This window comes from Pristiophorus japonicus, chromosome 3 (assembly GCF_044704955.1).
Source record: "Pristiophorus japonicus isolate sPriJap1 chromosome 3, sPriJap1.hap1, whole genome shotgun sequence".
Lineage (NCBI taxonomy): Eukaryota > Metazoa > Chordata > Chondrichthyes > Pristiophoridae > Pristiophorus > Pristiophorus japonicus.
This window is the reverse complement of record NC_091979.1, coordinates 64,809,720-64,819,810: the sequence shown is the minus strand read 5'-3', so window position 1 is coordinate 64,819,810 and position 10,091 is coordinate 64,809,720.

Here is a 10,091-nt window from a genome sequence, read left to right as displayed (position 1 = left end):
GTTCAACCTGGCAGTTGTCTCCTTCCATCCTCATTAAGCTGATACTCTTCTTCCAATCTCTACGATTCTTCCATTCTCCACCATTCAAACTAGTAATCTCCCTGTCCTTCCCAGAGTCTCTACTGGCATTCATTGCATAACACCACCTCCCTCCACTTTATGCTGGCTCTCTCCCTCTTCTCAATTAATGCTAGCACTTACTTGCCTTCTACACCCCAAACAAAACACCCGGCTTCTCTCTTCTCCCTTCCCAGAAAACTATTCCCAGTTTCTGTTACCTTCCTTCTCCCCTTCATGACCATCCAGCTCCCCCTCCCTTTTTCCTTCACTGCGATTCACTCCCTTTTTCACTGCCATCCTCATCACTAATTATATTTCTCTCTCCACATCCTATCCATTTCCCCCTTGCCACACATTTTTCTACTTACCCTTGCGATGCATTATCTCTTTTCCCCTCAACACACTCCTACTTGAGTCTGATATCTAATGTTCTCGGAAAGGATCATTCTTTCAGCTCACATCCAGCACTACTGGTTCAGCTTGATACCTCTATGTGCTGGATTCTCATCGATGTTCCTGCTTACAGTTTCCAAATGGTGACAATTCAGGCCATTAGCGCTGGGAACACGTTATGAGGAAGAATGATGATTATCAGGTGTATTAGCCACCAGACTCAGAAAGAGCTGAAGGAAACATAGCAACATAGAAAATAGGTGCAGGAGTAGGCCATTCGGCCCTTCGAGCCTGCACCACCATTCAATAAGATCATGGCTGATCATTCACCTCAGTACCCCTTTCTTGCTTTCTCTCCATACCCCTTGATCCCTTTAGCTGTAAGAGCCATATCTAACTCCCTGTTGAATATATCCAATGAACTGCCATCAACAACTCTCTGCGATGGAGAATTCCACAGGTTAACAACTCTCTGAGTGAAGAAGTTTCTCCTCATTTCAGTCCTAAATTGCTTACCCCTTATCCTTAGACTGTGTCCCCTGGTTCTGGACTTCCCCAACATCGGGAACATTCTTCCTGCATCTAACCTGTCCAGTTCCATCAATATTTTATATGTTTCTATGAGATCCCCTCTCATCCTTCTAAACTCCAGTGAATACAGGCTCAGTCGATCCAGTCTCTCCTCATATGTCAGTCCTGCCATCCCGGGAATCAGTCTGGTGTATCTTCGCTGCACACCCTCAATAGCAAGAACGTCCTTCCTCAGATTAGGAGAACAAAACTGAACACAATATTCCAGGTAAGGCCTCACCAAGGTCCTGAACAACTGCAGTAAGGGGCAAGTTTTGAGGGTATACAGTTCCCAGACAATTTGATTAGTTCCAATGTCCAAACTGGCCCTTTAGATATTGACCCCACCCCTTCTCTTGCAGACCCAACATACACCTTTTAAAAATCCCAAATTCAATTAAAGTTCGTAGTTTCTTCCATGTGCACTTTAGGATTTCAAACTTTCTGGTAGATAGTTCCAAATTAAATTCCCTTTCCTATGAGTCCAAACACTGGGGGGGGGTCTCCATGAACCTGCTTTCCCAGGGTGTGCAGGTGACCCTTGGGTCTCCCACAGGTGTACCCCCTGATGGCAAGTCTTACATATTGGTAATGTTTACATACATAACACCTATATCCCCTTATTTTTCTGACTATTCAAGCAGTTATGCAATAAACACAATGGCGTTGAACTTGCCCTGCGACCCGATTCGGGGCAGTAACCTCCCGGGTTTGGGGCTTATAGCGCTCGGTGCAGAAGTCCCGCCCCGCCACTGAATTAGGCTTACTGCCCCTCAAAGCAAGTGCAGCGCAATCTCCTTAGGGGGCAGTAACCAGGGCGCGACTGACACGCTTGAATGCCCCTCCCATTCACTTAAAGGGGAGGGCCACTGTGCACTCTGCACAGCCTATGATGGCCTCCACTTAGCCTCCAGGGCAGCGTGCGACCAAGCCAGCAACCCTGCATCCAAGACTGAGTGCAGGGCTACATGATGGCAACCTGAACCATGCTCGGGCTGCAATCGTCAAGCCGACCCTAGAGTTGGCCGACAAAACAGATAGCGGCCCGGGGCACTGGCGCACTCCCCTTTAAATACCGCCCCGAGAGCGGATGTTGGCCAGCCTCGCGACCCGTGAAGCTGGCATTGTCATCTGCTTTTGCCAGCCTCACGGCCCACGTGGCAATTTCTCCCGCTGGGCCTTAAGGAGTTGGCATGGGGCGGTGAGGGGTCGCCGTGCAAGCTGATGATGTCATTGTCGGTTGTGCGGCAGCCCGGGGCGCTAACTGCGGGATGTGATGCTGCCTTGGCAGAGCCTCCGCAAACTCCCGTTCAATTTTTTAGCCTTAAGATGCTGGGGTTTTTTTGTTATCATAAGCTTGTTAAGAAATGTTAGTTCATGATTTGTTATCTGAGTTCTTCTTTGATGACTTTAGAGAGAAAAGGTTAGCTCATTCAGTCCATTCGTTTACTCTGTCTTAAAAGGGAGTGACTGGCTTGTGCAGCTATCAACACATTTTTGGGTTGGTTAATGCAAGAAGGTTCAAGTGAACTAAATTTTAGGCATCTAATAAACCATAGATTTGGACAGTAAGGGGCCGAAATTGCCCACTGACCAAAACAAGGTCTACCTACCATTTACGATGTGTTCTGGTCACCCCAATGCAATTCAGTACTTCGGGGATTTTTTTGGAGTGGGGTGAAAGTGCCCTCATCATGGGGGCGGAATTGGGAGCAGGGCGGAGTGGCCGTCACTAGCACGGTGGAAGTGGGAGCGGGGCAGAGTGGTCATCGCTAGCGGGGTGGAATTGGGAGCAAGGGCGGTGTAGCCGAGGCTGTCAGTCATCAGCGCCGCTCTGATGACGTCATCACGCTGTCTGTTGGCGGACCGGCCGAACCCGCGGGCATGGACATGATGGTCGGCCCGACCTGGCAGATGGCCGGAAAAAAAAATAGCATGGCGGGACTGCAGCACTCTCCCCTTTAAGAGCAGTCACACCGGCATGCCACAGAGAGTGTACTGAGAGCAAAAGCTGTCGGAGGCACCGACCAGCGGCAGGGAAATTCAAGGAAAGGGGCAATATCCCAAAGGGCATTTTCGGGATGGGTTCCCTGCCAGTCGGTAAGGGGTCGGCGCGTGCTCGCCGTGGTGGGAAAACGGGCAGAATTGTCCTGGACACTGCTCCAAACTTGAGGAAGGGCAATTTTCAAAATGGCAGCCCCTTCGAGGAGAATCCGCGGCCATTCCACCCCGACGCGTGGCCGCCGCTCTCAGGCGACCAGAGGCCTTATCGGAAAGGGCAATTTCGGGCCCTAAATCCATCCGAACTATACCTTCCATGTGTTCGCTTCCACATATTTGCTTTCACGTGTTCGACGGCTGTCTTCCAACACCTCCTTTCGGTGTTCCTGTTCCAAGCTCAAGAGAAAGAAAATTCCTTTGTTCGAAGTTCTTATATTTCTCAAACAAATGATCTCGGTTAACAGTTTTCTGTTTGGTTAGAGATCACGTGACCATTTCCACTGATTGGCCAACTTGAATGTCCATCAAAAATATCTGTTCCTGTTTGATGCAGCTTCCTGCTTAAATTAAAACTTCACTCAGTTCTGCTTTGTAATTTGTCCTTCTCCCAAGGCTACTTTAAACATCCAGGCTTTTAAACAGGCAAGCTACAGCCTTCAGGTGTAAGATGGAGGAGGAAAATGTGGTGGGAATGGTGGCCGCAGGTAGAATTTTTGCCGGGTGTGGGGGTGTTGTGGATGTTTTTTAGTCGTTAATCAAAAATTGTTGATTGTTGGGGGGTTGTTGTGGTTGTTTGTAGTTTTTAATAGTTTCAATGTTTGTTGTTGTTGTTAATGGTTGTTTTGTTAAAATTATGTATCACATTTCATTTAAAAATAATTATTTATTAGGTTATTTTATTTCAAATATTATACAGTTTTTCAATTTTCAAAATTTATTAAAAAATGTGTTAAACTAAACCATGCTTGTGCAGTGTCTCGCTCACCTTTACAAAATGAGGGGCAATAATCATTTAAAGTGTTGCAAACAATGGCCAGGCAGGATGAAACATAACTCTCACCGTTCAAACAAAGCGTTCATTTATGAGCTGCTGACCTACCAGTTTTGCAGTTGCGTAAGTACCACCTGTGAACTCATCCCTTTTTGGCGTGGAAGCAAGTCATCCTCGTTTCAAGGGACTGCCTATGATGATGATACATTGCATTGGTTCCGGTACACCTCTGCATCCTGTAAAGGTGCTCACAGGGGAAGTTTGCTATCCTTGAAAAACCCAAAGCCCTTTCACTCTGGGCCTCCCTGGTCATTGGGAGGTTTATAAAGTCCATCCTGCGGCATAAAGCGCTTCAGTTACCTGACGAATGCAGCAATGTGTGGTGTGCTGAGAGATGCAGCAAATGTTGCCAGCTGTTGCCTGAAAGGAGTCTGATGCATAGAATGAAAGTGCTGCAGTCATCTTAACCTCAACAGGCAGTGCAATCCTGATGATGCTGATAGGCTGCAGGTTTCCCTTAATGAGCTGGTATATCTTATTGATGATTCTTTTCAGAAGCGCAGCCTTCTAATGCACTGTGTATCGGAGAGGTGCAGGTATGACCACTTATCCCTGTAAATGCGCTGGAGGTAAGACCTCTTCCTCAGCAGTCTGCAACTTCTTTGATTGGGCACATAATGCTCTTAAATTAACCTTCTTCTAGCTCTATTCCACAGCATGTAAGTAGTCAGCAATATTGGCAGAGAAATTACAGGCCCTATTCCTTTTAATGTCCTAAACTGTCACCAAAAGTCTTCAATTGTCCTGAAACAACCTCAAATATACTATACATTGACGACAATATGCTCAGATAAGCTGCAATATATTCAAACAACCTTAAATACCACTCATGAATGACTTTTATGCTCCCACCAACTTGAAAGAGCCTTTTCGTCAAGTTCCTCTGATTTAAAAAATGGCATTCATACTGCTGGGTGGTAATTTTGGGCAGTATTTGGGCAGTGCATGAGAAATTATGTCAGAATCCATTTTAAAAAAATGGGCAGGCAATACCATTTACCGACGGTGGTAATTGACTGCCGAATTTTCCGCCGGCACTATATGGGTGGTAAATGGGCGTTAATTTCCACTTTGACTGTCATTTGGGCAGTAATCTCTTTCTCAGCGGTAAATGGCCTGTAAATGGGCGGAATGTTGCTGAATTTCTAGCCCTATGGGCTAGACTTTCTACTTTTTTTGCATCGACAACACCCACTTAACGTCCATTTTAACGCTAAGATGAGGTATAACGCCCAGATATCGCCCATTTAGCAATAAAATGGAAATTAACACCCATGTATCGCTTACTTATCAGCCAGCGTTACTTTCGGCATGTAATTAACGCTGAGAAATAATAATATCGCCCACCCCACACCTTTTGGCGTAAAGATCAGAATGGACGAAACTAACACCCATAATATCGCTGAGCGTTACTTTCGGCATGTATTTAAGGCCGAGAAATAATAATAACACCCACCCACTTTTTTTTGCCGTAAAGATCAGAATGGATGAAACTTGTTATGTTCAGAATAAATCCACAGGACTATATCGCAAGCTCAAACTGTTGTGACCTTGGTCTCTTTGTTTCAGAGTCTAGAGTGAGGAAGCAGCATGGTGAGTCACCTTTTATACCTGCTTGCCCCAGGGTGCACAGGTGAACCTTAGGTCTCCCACAGGTGTGCCCCCTGGTGGCAAGTCTTACATTTGGGTAAGGTCTACACACATACATAACATCACTCCCCCTACCAAAGTCTTAATGTGCAATTTATTTGCAAGTTGATGTGATCTGGTGCTCCACGCCCCCGGGTCGATTGCTTGGGTTGAAGTCTTGACATGGTGGGTTCGTCCTTGTGGTTGACGGCGAAGTTGATCATGTTGGTGGGTCGCTGGGGGCCAGATGCTTAGAGTGTGGTTCCTGGTTATCTGTCGTTCGCAGTTTGGTCTCGTCCCACTGCTTTACTCGTTAAACCGGTACATGGTTTCACAATCAAACACTCCACTTTTATCACATACATTCCATTCCCCCCCTTGGCTAATGTGGTGCTAGCGGCCCGAGTGGGGCCCTGAACATGGTCTACATCATTTATTCTGATGTCGCGTGGAGGGGCCGTGCACTTATGGTGCATTCTCTGATGATGGCATGCGGAAGGCTCAGTTCTGAGTGATTCAGTCTGGTGATTGCATAACACCCAGGATAGTCGGGTCTGCAGGGAGTCTACTGTGGCACGAGTGTTCTAGGTTTATTGATTTGGGCGCTGACCCTGAGATTTGGCAAGCCCAGGATGGCCGCAATAGCCTTGAGACTTTCGATAGAGGCGGGAGGCCTAGTAGTCCCCATGGACATTGGGCCATAGTATGGGGACCCTGGACCATCGACTGTGTTTAGCCGCCCTGCCTTGCTTTGCAAAGTTGGGATGGGTCTATCGTCTTTTTGGCAGATAGGTTGGCACATCACGTCTAGCAGTTCATCTTTGGCAGATGGTAACATGGGATCCTGGCTTGTCCAGGTCCTAAGTTGGGAGGCCGTTACGGTTGACCCCTCGCTTTCAAGCACTTCCACGACCGTGAGTGGGTCTGCAGGCTGCCCCGTTTCCACCCCGGGGGTGGGTAATGGTGGCCAACTGAGAGCATGGATGCCGCTCTCTGTGCCTGGCCCGTGGCGGATCATGTTACAGTGCACAGACAGTGTTGGACATTCTTGAAACAACGCATCGATAATGGTGCCTCTGCTCTCCCAAGCTTGTGGGATGAGCAGCTTGTCTGACTTGAGCACATATTGGGACACTCTTTGGTATGTCTCTTTAGTCCCATGAACACAGGCTGCTGCTTTGTTTAACTTATTTGATACATGTTCAATCGTTTGGTGCTCGCCCGCTACTTTTGCTTGCTGCACAACACTCCCGACCCCGTGCGGTAACATCTCTCTTGCTACGAATGCTTTGTTAGATATTATACAACTGGTTGGGGATCGCCCGCTACTTTGGCTTGCTGTACAACACACCCGACCCCGTGTGATAACACCTCACTTGTTACGAGTACTTTGTCAGATACATATTCGACCAGTTGGTGTTCACCTGTTACTTTGGCTTGTTGTAAGGTATCCCCAACCATATACAATGGTACATAATTGGCCGCAAAAGACCGCTCGCACGGGTTACATGGTGCACACAATTTATTTGAGCGTGGTGGGCACCTGGTCACCCCTTTAACTCTGCCCCAAACCCAGTTGTCTTCCTTGCTGGGCGACACATTCCTCCGTTCGATTGCAGCGATCTTCCGTGGTCCGGACGCTCTCTCGTCCCGTGGTCTGAACGTTCTCTCGTCCTGTGGTCAGGACGCTCTCTCGTCCCGTGGTCTGGACGCTCTCTCGTCCTGTGGTCTGAACGCTCTCTCGTTCCGTGGTCTGGACGCTCTCCCATTCCGTGGCCTGGACGCACTTTCGTCCCGTGGTCTGGACGCCTACTCGTCCCGTGGTTTGGACGCCCTTTCGTCCATGTCCGTGATGCCGACTGCCGTAATCTTCCTCCCCAGGTATTTTGCCTCTGGCATCGGGAAGATGCATTCGGATCGTTTCGGCCGGAGTCCCACTCTGCATGGTCGACCTGGAGCCTCTTCCATCATTGCGAAGGGGTCGTCAGCTTCGGGTGGTGGGTACCGCACCTGTACATCTCCTTGGTTGAACTTTACCTCCTTGTGGTTGTGATGAGCGGCCTGTGCCTCGGGGATCTGCAAATGGATCTGCACTGCGATTCCTGGTTCAGCTGGCCTTTGGGAAAGGCCGGAGAGGGTAAGCAGAGGTCTTCCCAGTTCCATCGAATCTTCCCCATCCACCTTCTACCAAGCAGCATTGGCCCATCACCTGAAATAATCCACAGTGGTAATTCGTGCACTGCTCCCTCATAGAATACTCTTATGTCCGCACTATCAATAACTGGTATCACTTCCTTGGTGAAGGTGCGCAGCTTTGCCTGAATCGGGATCAGCTTAGGTCGCTGTGCTTCATCGCTCCACAGCCTCTGAAAAGCCTTCTGGTTCATAATTGATTGACTCACCCCCGTGTATAGTTCCATGGAGACTGAAGTGCCGTTAAGTTCAACTTTTAACATTATCGGAGGGCTTTTGGTGGTGAAGGTATGTATCCCATATACTTCCTCTTCATCTTCAGGTTCAATTGTCTCTTCTGCTCGTTCATCATGATCCTCGCTGGAACGGTCATCCTCTCCTGACTCTGCCACGGAGTGTGTCAGAGATCATTTGCACATTCGCTGGAGGTGCCCCATTGTTCCACAGCCCTTGCACACATAGGGCTTGAATCGACATTGATGAGCTCTTTGGCTGCCCCCGTAGCTGTAAGAATAAAAGTGTTTATTAATTGATTCTGTATATGTATAAATGTTAAAAGTGTAGATTAACGGAAAGGCCTGTTTGTGGTGAGATAAAATGGAAGCCCACAGATTGCCAGCATGGGCTAAGTTTTGTAAGAAACAAAATGAAAGCCCCCAGAGCTGCCGCATGGGTTTTGTGTATTGGAAAGCCATTTAAACTAATCAGAGATGGCTGAGCCAGACCAGGCAGCCACATGTGTGAGGAGAGCCAATAAGAAGCTGCCCTGGAACCAAAGTCCAATCGGGAGGCTTTCTGAGGACAATGGCCTTGAGGAATTTCAAAAAGGCAAGCCAAGAACTTGTCCCTCTCTTCTCTCTCTCGGACACATGGCACGAGACATCCCTGAAGACCAGCTAAAACAGCAAGCCATGTGTCCAAACCAGCCAGCAAAAGAGACGTAACGTATATCACTCATTATTATAACCTCATTGCAGCTCTGTTATAACATAATTGACAACTGTTGGTAATGTGCATGTGTGTGTCTTTTGAAGGTAACTGATTACTGCTGCTAATGTACATGTGTGTATGTTTTTAATAAACTCTTCGAATTGTTTGGAAAGAATCGTCTCACTGTCAAATGTAAGCCCAGAGAGATTCAGAAATCTTACAAAATTAGAGGAGAATGCGGGCAACTGGGGAGGCAGCTTTTTGATGATTCTTTTGAACAATTGGAAATCTCGGAAGATGCGATTCTAACCTGTGTTGCGATTATAATTGAAACAATTAAACAGATCGGGAGTTGTGTCTTAGGGGAGCAGTCGTCTCGATAGTTGTAACTGTTTAAGTGGGGTGGGTTGGAACTATTTAAGTGGGGACCCACCAGTAGTTATATTCAAAAGACACAGGATGAAGGGATCAGTCATGGACAGAAAGCCAACAATAAAAAGTAACGTTGAGCTAGTTTATCAGGAGAAGTTGTCCAAAAAGCTCCCAATACAAGATGCAGAAAAGTTAAGGGCACAGGCACAGCACAAGGGTAGGTCTGCATCATTTGGGGAGATGGTGAAAATTATACAGGAGAGGGTAGATAGGGGAGAGCAGAGATCAAAACGGACAAACATTCTCATGATGTTTAGCGCTTTTTATTGTGCCACGAGAGATGAGGAATTAACGAGGCAAGACACCAACGTGATACAAGATTTGAAAGAATTGCAAGTAAAAGAGATTCAAAAGAGAGATTGAAGGTGTAAAGCAGCAAAAGGAAGAATGCCTCCAACTTGTGAAGCAGTTAAAAGAGGGAGAAATACAGCATTTAAGACAAGAAATTGGCCACTTAAATGACAGTATTAAGCAATTAGAAAGAGGGGCCGAACAGGCAGCTTCACTGCTACAGCAACAAAGCCTTGCAAACTTAATGACACCTCAGCCGTTGTTGAAGCAAATGAAAACAAATTTGTCATGTATGTAACCTTCATGTAACTGTAACCTTCATAACAACACTGCATACTGTATACACCTAAGAAATGCACACCTTGACCACAGGGGGTGAACTTGTGGGAGACACTCCTCAACTGGTCATCCAGGTATATAGAGGGAGGTCCCGCGCAGGGTTATCACTTCTTGGTCCTGTGAATAAAGGTTCAGGTCGCAGAGTGACCTTGTCTGCAGAATGTGCCTCGAGTGAATTTATAATAGTGTGTAAGGACATTAC